This window comes from Hemicordylus capensis, chromosome 5 (genome assembly GCF_027244095.1).
Source record: "Hemicordylus capensis ecotype Gifberg chromosome 5, rHemCap1.1.pri, whole genome shotgun sequence".
NCBI lineage: Eukaryota > Metazoa > Chordata > Lepidosauria > Squamata > Cordylidae > Hemicordylus > Hemicordylus capensis.
In genome coordinates, this window is record NC_069661.1 from 51,174,490 (window position 1) to 51,186,005 (window position 11,516).

The following is an 11,516-nucleotide window of genomic DNA, read 5'->3' on the forward strand; positions in this document are numbered from 1 at the left end:
GCAACTCCTAAACATCCATAATTTTAAAACATTGTTGTATGTGAAGTTCCTAGTACTGTACTTGTTTGTCCAGTATTGTTCTGTACTTACTTGTGAGCATGGAGCTCTGAGGGGTAAAGCGTTAGGGTTACTAATTCCATGTGGGGAAAGGCTCTGATAATGCGCTTGCATATTTTGAATGTGCCCTGAATACTGAACTTAATGAAGTCAGCATCTGCTCTTGCTGAGAACTCTTTTGTGTATTGGGGCCTGCAGAGTTTTAGAGTGGGCCAAAAACTACAACATAAAACACAGGCAGAGCTGAATGTCTGAAAGGGGATGAAACATAGGATTGGAGCCAAAGAATCTCTTCCTCTGAGAAGGAGCTTCCTCCGTTTATAATACATGGCCAAAATGCCAAAGGATTCATATCATTTCCATCCCTTATCCTTGCATGCAATGTGTTGTTCTCAGTTACTTTATCACATTGCTTGAATTATGTATTCTTTTTACTCATTCTAGGATTAATGAGCAAGGATTTGATTTGAAGTCCTGAATATATAATATTAGAGTGCTTACAGACTGATTCTATACTGTAGTGATTTTGGACCGAACTACAAAAGTCTGATGGAATGTTGCCTTATTGGAATCCCCTGCAGTTGCCCAGGATACAGAATAACATGTTGATTATTCAGATGCAAGTTAGAAGGACATAAAGAGAAATTTTTATGCCTTCTATTAAAAACTGAATCACAGCCTTGACAATCTGAATTGTAGCTGGACTCAGATAGTATAGTGTCTGATATGTTTGCATGTTTAACAAAGAGTATTTTATTTTTCTATTGAGGTCATTCATTTTGAATTACAGAAGTTGCAAATGGCAATTAGATATGGATGAGCAGCTGGGAGCAGATGTGATGGAGAATAACTACTAGAGATTTGGACAAATATTTTTCAATTTCATTTGTCAATCTTTTTATACATGAGATGTGAATACTGATGATGGACCATGTGAGCAGAGACAAAGCAAGAAGAGGGAAGTGCACACATGAAAAAGGCACAATCTAATATCTCCCACACATCCCATAGATATCAATGGATGCAGTTCCTGGTGGCTTGTGCTCTTGTTTACACTTATATTCTAAAGACCCTAGCTGATACCACTGCTACTACTACTACTACTACTACTACTACTACTACATTTATATACCACTTGTCCACAAAAGTTCTTAAAGCAGTTTAAAAATCATATAAATAAATAAAGATGACTCCTGGCCCCCAAAGGGCACATAAACTAAAAAGAAGCAGACACCAGCAACGATCACTGGAGAGTTGCTGTGCTAGGGTTGAATACCAAAGTTTCTTTCCCCCCGCTAAATAGAAAAGAATTGTTTTCTTTAGAAGGTGCCTCTCTGCTCAGTTAGCATGGAAATATCCAGTTAGTGTCTTGATGCTGAGAATTGTTTGCCATAAACAAGGAAAGCATACTTCTCTCCATATTTCTTCACCTGTGCTTTAGAGAGAAAGCAACACAGAGATAGATTCCTGTCTCTTCAGCCTTTATAGCCTTGAAGCTACCTTTACCTCTGAAAACTAACCATCAATAAAGAAGGTGGCAATGTTCGGGGGGATACCTTTTAGGCTAGATTTACTAAGCAGGCAGTTTCCCAGAAAGTCACACTCACAGGCTTAAAATTTATTTATTTATTTATTTAACATATTCTTATACTGCCCAAAACTTACTTCTCTGGGTGATTTACAACAAGATAAAAACAACATTAAAACATTAGTTAAAAACAAAAAAAAAAATTTAAAACAACAATTTAAAAATTTTAAAACAATATTCTAAAACAACATTAAAAACAATGAAAACAGTATCAGTAAAAAGCCTGGGTGAACAGATGCATCTTTAAAGACTTTGTTAAAATTGTCAGAGATGGGGAGGCTCTTATTTCATTAGGGACTGCATTCCTAAGCCTTGGGGCAGCAATGGAGAAGGCCGATCCCCGAGTAGCCACCAGACAAGCTGGTGGCAAATGCAGACGGACCTCTCGTGATGATCTCAGTGGGCGGTGGGGTTCATAACAAAGAAGATGTTCTCTTAAATACCCAGGGCCCAAGCTGTTTAGGGCTTTATAGGTTATAACTAACACCTTGTATTTTGCCCGGAAACATATCGGTAGCCAGTGTAACTCCTTCAATACAGGAGTAATATGGTCTCTCCTAGATGACCCAGATACCAGCCTCGCTGCCGCGTTCTGAACCAACTGTAGTTTCCAGACTACATACAATGGCAGCCCCACATAGAGCACATTACAGTAATCCTGTCTGGAGATTACAAGCAGGTGTACCACTGTTTTGAGGTCATCTATCTCAAGAAACAGATGCAGCTGGCATATCAGCCAAAGCTGACAGAAGGCAACTCTGGCCACTGCCTCAACCTGGGACACCGGGGAGAGACTTGGATCCAGAAGCACCCCCAGACTGTGTACTTGTTCCTTCTGGGGAAGTGTGACCCCATCCAGAACAGGCAGATCAAGATCGTCTCCCGAGTTTTGACCCCGCACAATGAGTACCCCCGTCTTATCTGGATTCAGTCTCAGTTTGTTATCCCTCATCGAGCCCATCACTGACTCCAGGCTGGCATTTAGGGAGGTAATGCCCTCTCCTAATGATGCTGACATGGAAAAATATATTTGGGTGTCATCAGCATACTGATAACACCCTGCACCAAATCTCCTGATGATCTCTCCCAGCAGTTTCATGTAGATGTTAAACAACATCAAACACAACATGTAGACCTGAGAGAAACCATACAAAAGTTCAGATTTTGAAGAACAACAGTCTCCAAGGAACACCATCTGGAACCTGCTCGAGAGGTAGGAGCGGAACCACTGCAGAGCAGTGCCTCTCACTCCCAACCCCCTCAGATGCTCTAGAAGGATACTATGGTCAATAGTATTGAAAGCCGCTGAGTGGTCCAAAAGGACCAACAGAGACACACTTCCTCCATCAATTCCCAGCTGGAGATCATCCATCAGGCCGATCAAGGCAGTCTCTATGCCATAGCCAGCCCAGAAGCCAGTTTGAAATGGGTCTAGATAATCAGTTTCCTCCAAGACTGTCTGGAGCTGGGAGGCCACCACCCTCCCAATTACCTTGCCCAGCCACGGAAGGTTGGAGACAGGCCTGTAGTTACTCAGCTCTGAGGGATCCAAGGTAGGCTTCTTCAGAAGTGGTCTAATAATTGCCTCCTTAAGACTAGGAGGCATCCTACCTTCCCTCAGAGATGCATTTATAATCTCTACCAGGCCTTCTACAACAACCGCCCTGCCAGATAGTATACGCCATGTCGGACAAGGGTCAAGAGTGAACAGGCGGTAGGCCGCACCATTCCAATCAGCTTGTCCACATCCTCAGGAGTCACAAACTGGAACTGATCCAACCTAACTACACAAGAGGAGTCACTGGACACCTCCATATCAGACACTGAAGTAATTGTGGAGAGGGAGTCTAAGTCGGCCCGAATACAAAAGATTTCCCCCACAAAGAATTCATTAAACATATCACAGTGGGTAATTGATGGTTCCAGATTCTGATTCAAGGGAGATGGGGAACATACTAGCCCTCTCACAACCCTGGACAACTCCACCAGACGTGAACTTGTGGATGCAATACGGGCTGAAAAGAATCGCTTCTTTGCCGCATGTATCACCAGAGCATAGGTCTTCAAATGAGCTGTATGTTGCAATCTGTCAGGTTCAAGCCAGGTCTTTCTCCCCTTGCGCTCCAATCTACCTTGCTGCTTCAGCCCCTGTAGTTCTTTCGTATACTGGCTCAGGCCCTGGGTATTTAAGAGAACGTCTTCTTCGTTATGTGCCCCACTGCCCCTTGAGGAGGTTCATCTCCAGTTACCGCCAGCTCGTCTGGTGGCCACACAGAGACGGGCCTTCTCGATTGCTGCCCAGAGATTGTTGAATGCGCTCCCTGCGGAGATGCGATCCTCCTCATCTCTGACTATTTTAAAAAAACATCTGAAGACCCATCGCTTCACCCAAGCTTTTTAAGTTTGTAGGTTTTAATTTTATACTGTTTTTAAATTGTTAATCTGTTTTAAACTTTTATATTTGTTTTAACTGTTTTTATGTCATTTTTAACCACCCAGATATGAAAGTTTGGGAGGTATACAAGATAAACAAACAAATAAATAAAAATACCAAGGGGCAAGTTTTGAAGTGGGTCGGAGAGGACACTTAGGAACAATGATGTCTGCTGCCTCAGTGAGTTTGCTGTTCCAATTCTCCATCAGGGCATCAACAGGATCACCAGCAGAGCCAACACTAAATCCCTCCAAGGCTTCTTGAAATCCTGTTGGATCCAATAACCTTCTTGGGTGGACCATCTTAATAGGTCCCTCACCCCTGCGAAGGTGGGAAGTGATTGTAAGTCCAACCTTAACCAGATGGTGGTCCGTCCATGACAATGGGGAAATTACAGGATTCTCCACCCACGGAACACCAACCTGATCAGAGTGAAAGAGCAAATCAAGCATGTGACCAGCAATGTGTGTCGGCCCCGAGACCACTTGGGATAGGCCCATAGTCGTAATGGCCGCTATGAACTCCTGAGCCGCCCCAGACAAATCAGTCCCAAAGTGAACATTGAAGTCCCCAGCACCACAAGCCTGGGGGACTCCAACACCAAGTCCGAGATCAAGTCTGTCAGCTCAGTTAGGGATTCTGTTGAGCAGCGGGGCGATCGGTACACCAACAGAAGACCCAGCCTATCCCTGGTCCCCAGACTTAAGTACACACATTTGATATGGTCCGACACTCTAACAGGAATCCTGGTAAGGGAAAGGTTATTCTTATAGACCACAGCCACTCCACCTCCTCGCCCATGGTCCCTCACCTGCTCCTCAACAGAGTACCCTGGAGGGAGAAGCTGGGACTACACTGGGCCCCCAGCCTCCCCCAGCCAGGTCTCTGTAATACATACCATGTTGGCACATTCATCCAGAATCAAATCATGGATGGTTTCTGATTTATTCTGGATTGACCTGGCATTACAGAGGAGCAAGGTGATGTTCCAAGGGTGGTTGGCACTGCTCACCATGGTCAAAGAGCTGGCAGGACAGCCAGAAGGGGAAACAGCTATTAGATTTCCAAGTCTTCTTCCCCTATAATGGCCCGCTGACCTGCCAACTTTACTTCTTCTGTTCCCCACCACCACCGGAATGGCTGCCCCACAGTCAGTGGACATGCCCAGTGGAATCCAAATAAAAATATTTTACTGACTACAGTGTGAGACTTAGATAAAATAGAACATGCAGGGCATTCCCACATGACACAGAATATGTAAAGTGGACACAAAAAGTGGTTTGGGGTCTCAGGAATCAAGAATGCTTTAAGGTAGCCATATGGAAGGTTTGTTTTGGGGTGTCAGGGAGCCTTGTGTAGACTCCTGTGAGGATAGGATGCGAACGCTCTGCCTCCTTCCTTGCTTGACTTCCTAGGCTGCCCTTAGCTTCCGTTTTAAACACTGCCCTTTTTCTTGAACTCTTTCTATCAAACATGATGTATCTCTGTATGAGTGCAGGAGGGTGCACAAATGGCCCCATTTCTGGATCCATAACAGCAAAAAGGTTGCAATAACTGTAGACAATATTTTTAAGTGGCTTCAAATATAGCCACTGGCTATATTTTAAGTTATCCAATTGTCAACAGGATGTTTGTGAAGGTGAAGGAGTTGAAAGGGCTAGGCCTTTGACAGTGAAAAGGAATTCCTTTCTTTCAAGGATACAACAATGAATATTTACAACTAATATTTCTATACCATTAAACAAAAGATTCCTAAAGCGGTGTACATACATACATACATACATACATACATACATACATACATATAAAATATTAAAATAAAATTAAAAAATAAATAAAATAAAATACAGTGCTCCCTATCGCCAAAGGTCTTGTAATCTAAAAAATGAAACATTTGACACCAGCCACTGGAGGAATGCTGTGCTGAGGCTGGATAGGGCCAGTTGCTCTTACCCTGTTAAATAAAGAGAATCACCACTTTAAAAGGTGCCTCTTTGCTCACTTAGCAGGGGAAATTCACCAAGGCATCTTTTGGAAGTCTTATAAGGCCCTACCTTTCAAAACAGGGTTAGTGTTTGACCCAGAGAAGGGTTATATTGGTAGAACAGCAGCTGTTGGAAGTTGTTGTTCAGTTCCCATTCTTCAAGTCATTGCCTCGAGCAGGCAGGCTCTGTTGCCAAGCTACAGAGCTGAAATGATGGGAAGCATTTCTACAATATAATATTTATTATCCACTCATCCAAATCCACAGATTCTCATGCACAACAGTGGGATGGAGTTCTCACACATGCTATACGATTAATAACCTACTATTAAAGGACAACAGAAATAACATGAATTCATGATTATCCTATCCTTTGTTTGTTTCTTTTAGATGTTACAAATTCCACCCTCCTTGTTTGCATCTTAGCAATTTTAGTGAAGTGAAAATAGCCTTGGTGATACAAGAGGAGTGACAAAACAACAAGTTGTGGACAAGTAGATCTGTTGTCAGAAAGGAAAACAATTGTCTGTAAAAGAATGAAAACTATAAGTAGCTGTATTCACAGTTTTCAAGACTTAGGACAATGATTTTTGCCTGAGGCTTCAGGCATTCATGAGCTCTTAAACTAGCAGATGTGACTAAAGTTTGTGATCTCTCTTCATATTCAGGAAATATAATATTCTGGAAGTAGGTGCATTTTAGGAGACCTAAGAGCTATTCACAGGATTCTCAAAATGAAGGCAAGAGGCAAGCAGCCCAAGGGTGGAGGCTCGTGATAAACCACACAGCTTTATCCTGTTGGAGCAAGGACCCTGGCAGCATCAGCTCTCAGTTGCAATGTCTCATAATGACCACTGGAGAGTTATGGTCATGGATTAAAGTGCTGGACTTCTCCCCTCTTTGTTCTTCCAGTGTTGGTCTCCATTTTGTCTCTAAGGAGATGGTCGGTCTCCCCTTTCAGCCTTAAGCTCAGCTTTCCTATCCTTTTGTACCTTCTAAATAAATCCTTGTTGTTCTTCAATTCTAAAGAACTGTCTCAAGACCTCTTGCTTTGCTGCATTTTCACCAAACTGGTTTTGGTCTACTGTTTGGGGACTGAACTGCCATTCTTCCCCTATGCTTCCAACCCCGTGAACTGAGCTTATGAGTCACTGAGGTTCATATTCTGGACCAGTGAATTATGAACTTTGGCAACATTATTAGTCCTGCATCAACAAAGGTTACACAAGCAGGAGCGTAGGGTCCATTGGGCAAGGGGAAACAAATGTCTCTAGGCCCACAGGGCCTGCAGGGCCCCCCAAGGCCCCTTAGCCAGTCCCCCTTGCCTTGTCTGCTGCCTCCCCTCTTGCTAGTCCTCCTGCTCTGGCCAGGGGAGTGAAGCAGCCTGCAAGCTGCTGCAGCCCCTTCAGTCTTCACCTTTCACCTGTTCGGTGGGTGGGCGTGGTTTCCAGAGAGGCCTCCGTGCAGGTCTCCCTGAAGCCTTAACTCGAGTGCTGGCAGGCAGGCAGCAAGGAAGGGAGGCAGGGTGGCCAGTGCTGGCTGCCGTTGCCCACCACAGCTCTGCCCAGCTTTTGACTACTCAGGCTTAGTAATGGAGATATGATGTGATTTCCTTTTTGTGGTTATCCCTCCCCCCACCCTGGATATTTAGGGATTGCTTGCCATAGAGCTTTAAAATAAGGTGGAGGGGATGTAGGGCAGATTGAAATGACTCTGAATATTTAATTCAGAGATTGAGGATTTTGCTGGCTTAAAATATTTTTTAAAATTAAAACCCCCTATTTTTTAAAAAGTAGTTCCACCCCAATATGGAAGAATCTGCCCTTTGCCTTCATAAAAAAACAACCCCATTTCAGTCCCAGCCTTTAGATCACCTGGAATGACTGGACATAGGGGCTTTGGATTTGAGCAGAGAGATGTGGGAGGAATATGTATATTTACATTGAAGTGGATTGGACAAATTGTTGGTTTTTAATATTTTTAAAATTTTAAAAAAACCATCAAAGAAGTCCTATAAGTGGCTTGTTTCATGACAAAAAAATGACAAAGTCCTTTAGGTTTCAGTGAAATGTACTTCCAGCTAAATGTGGTTAGATTTGCTGCCTGAGGCTACAAGTCTCTACACACTTACCTGGAAGCAAACTGTACTGAATTTGTTAGGATTTATGAGAAAACGTACATAGGATCGCATTGCATGGCTGAAAGTCTCCTTTGTTAATCAGCAGTGAGGAGCCCATTTTACAATCTCGTCTCCAGGCCTGCTCCAACCTTGCTACGCCCCTGTACACAAGACAAGATGACTAGATTTGTCCAATATGATGATTTCCTTTCATTTGTTCTGTGGGATAATAGATTTATTTTTCACATACTTTCCATATTGATGTATGTTCCTGGGGAAGTGAAATTCATTTGAAAAAAGCCCTTTTAAAAATTGACACAGGTGTGGGATAACGATACCAATATTCTATAGTACATAATTGTAGTCTACGAGGGAACGACTAAATTCTAATCTACAAGCAATGATTTTTACAGCACACAATGCCTTTAATAAGAATGAGTCAATGAGCCCCATTTACCTTTTATAAAACATGACATAAGGCAATATAATTAAGACTAAACTTATTTCCTGTGGTGAAATTAACTTACAGAAATGAAGGTGTTTATTTATTAAATAGGATCTCTGGAGCTCGTGCTTTATTCTTTCCCCTCCTGGGAGGGTTTTGATTATTTGTTTCCTTTTTCTTGCCTGCTTGCTGTGCAATTTAAAACTGAGACTTTCCTTTGGGAAACAGAATTTGATTGGAGAACAGCCTGCATCACCAGCTAAACAGATTACTGGTGTTTTACTCACTTTTCTGCCCCATTCTTTCTTTCTTAACCATCAGACGAATTATGTGTTGAGGTTTCAAGCTTTGTAGAGCTGTGCAGATTTAATTTGAAGTAACAAGGTGGGAGCCATTTGGTTGTAAAATGGAAGGGGAAAGAGGGGTTTTCCATGTTTGAACATGTGCTTTTGCTACTTAGCTGTTTTGCTTTTGTTTTTAAATTAACAGAGAAATTCAACATTAAATCATCAGAAAATGAACGGATCTGATTTCTGCATATAATACTACTGTCCTATGAATTCATTTTCATAAATGAAAGGTAATCAGTCTAACAAGCTGTTAAATTCAATTCCCTTTAGTTGATTTAGATATAGGCCAACACCCAAAGTTGCAGTCAGATACTGGTTCGTACAATAAAAACAGCAAAAGCTACTATCAACTTGAACATTTTAATGATCTAAATAAAATTTAAAAATACAGAAGACTAATTAAACTGCTAAAATGTTTCACTTATGAGTCATTAGTATAATCAAAAGGGGTGTGTGTGTGTGTGTGTGTGTGAGAGAGAGAGAGAGAGAGAGAGAGAAATTCAGACCACAGCATTCTAGATAGCATAATATCCTCCCTATACTTCTATTAGTGATCATACCTAGTTATGAAGTGAGGAAGAAAAACAAGTAGCTTGCTTCTAAGCTGTTTCTGCAAAGATGTAGAGTTTGTTCTTATTCTTCTGGACTAGTTGACCAGGAGAAACAGAAAAATACTCTTCCCAAAGTTAAGCCAAGGCCTTTTCTCATTCTACAATGAAGACTTCTGATAGTAATATTTCAATGATCTCACAACTGACATTCTTCATAGGCTATTTATACCTGATGCCATTGAAGATATGTCAGTATATGCTGTTTTGTGCCCTATTGTAACTGTGCTATAAGATCAATGTGTTGGAGCTGCAAATAAATCCATACATGTTGCAACCTAGATATTTAAAGCTATCATCATTTAATCTTGATTTGTGTTGAACAAGCACTTTGCTATATCGTCTAAGATATTGAATTGCAATGATCTGCTACAATAACTGAATGGAGACAGACTAAACAGTGCTATACTGGATAGCCAGCTATATTAGCATTAGTTAGCTGGAGTTCAAAGTATTCAGCTGTGAAGTAGAAAAAAAAATAATGTGGTTCTTTTTTCTATAAAATGTGAAAGAATTAAAATATAATTGTTGAAACATCCCTTCTTTCGGTATATGTCATCTAGAACATCTAGCTATGCAACACACACACACACACACACACACACACAGACAGACAGAGAGAGAGAGAGAGAGCTTCAACTACGTTATCAGAGAAACCAGTAAAAATATTATAAACACAAAATAATAAGAGGAAACAAATCACAATTACATGAATTTAATCAGCAATAAATCTGATCACCTTAAGTGGTGCAGCAGGGAAATGCTTGATTAACAAGCAGAAGGTTGCCGGTTCAAATCCCCACTGGTACTATATCGGGCAGCAGCAATACAGGAAGATGCTGAAAGGCATCATGAAAGGAGGAGGCAATGGTAAAGTGGGGTTCGCGGACCTTTTTTTGTTAAAAAGAAAAACTGCTTTTAACTTTATCCCTTTTGGGGGATTTCCTGGAGGTGGCATGGGGGGGGGTGTCCATGGAGGTCCCCCTCCCCCCACCGGATTTCTATATGGCCCCCATCCGGCTGGTTTGGCCAGCTCTTCGGCAGGCTTTCAGCCTTCCTTGCTTGGTGCGGTTGCCATCTTAGAAGCTGTGCACCTGTGTGATTGGCCTCTGCATGACCCATGAAACACAGAGGCCAATTGCGCAGGCACGCAGCCTCCAAAATGGCTGCCACGCCGAGGGGTGAAGGCCAAAAACTGGCCGCAGAGTGACCAAACCAGCCAGAAGGTAGCATATAGATAGCTGGTGAGGGGATGAGGAACCTCTGTGGGACACTCCCCCCCACCTCCAGGAACTCCCCCAAAAGGGATAAGGTTAAACATTTGATTATTTTTAACAAAAATGGTCCCCCTGAACATTTGGGGGTGTTTGGTCCAAGGTCGGACCAAATGGGGTGGTTTGGTGCAACGCCAAACTGTCGAACCGGCTCAGCATTGAGCCGGTTTGCACATCCCTACTGTACACAGACACAAAAGATTGGCTCCAGCTGGGCTGCAGGGAAAGATACGTGGCTGGGACTGGGGGATAGAGGAGGGCAGGCTGCACTGCAGTATGCCCAGAGCAGGGGCCTGTGCCAGCACGGGGCTCAGGGCAATTGCCCCAGTTGCCCCACTCTAATGACAGGCCTGCCTGTATTTTTCCTGGCGTAGGTCATCCATCAAATAATCAAGGTGGTTTCCGTGAAAAAATGGGTGTGAAACCAGATCTTGGTGTGCCAGGATTTATTTATTTATTTTGTCTGTGTTCACAGAATCACAGCAATCCTCATTAAAGAGTTAACTTACTTCTTATTAAGTATTCTTAGACTGTCTTCAGACATAACGTGGAACTGCAGGCTCAGTGTTCTGCACCCCCACTCTCCCTGTTCTCCCATCTTCATTCAGGAGTTCAGGAAGCTGCCTCTCTGCAGTCATCAAGACTGCAGAGAAGTGG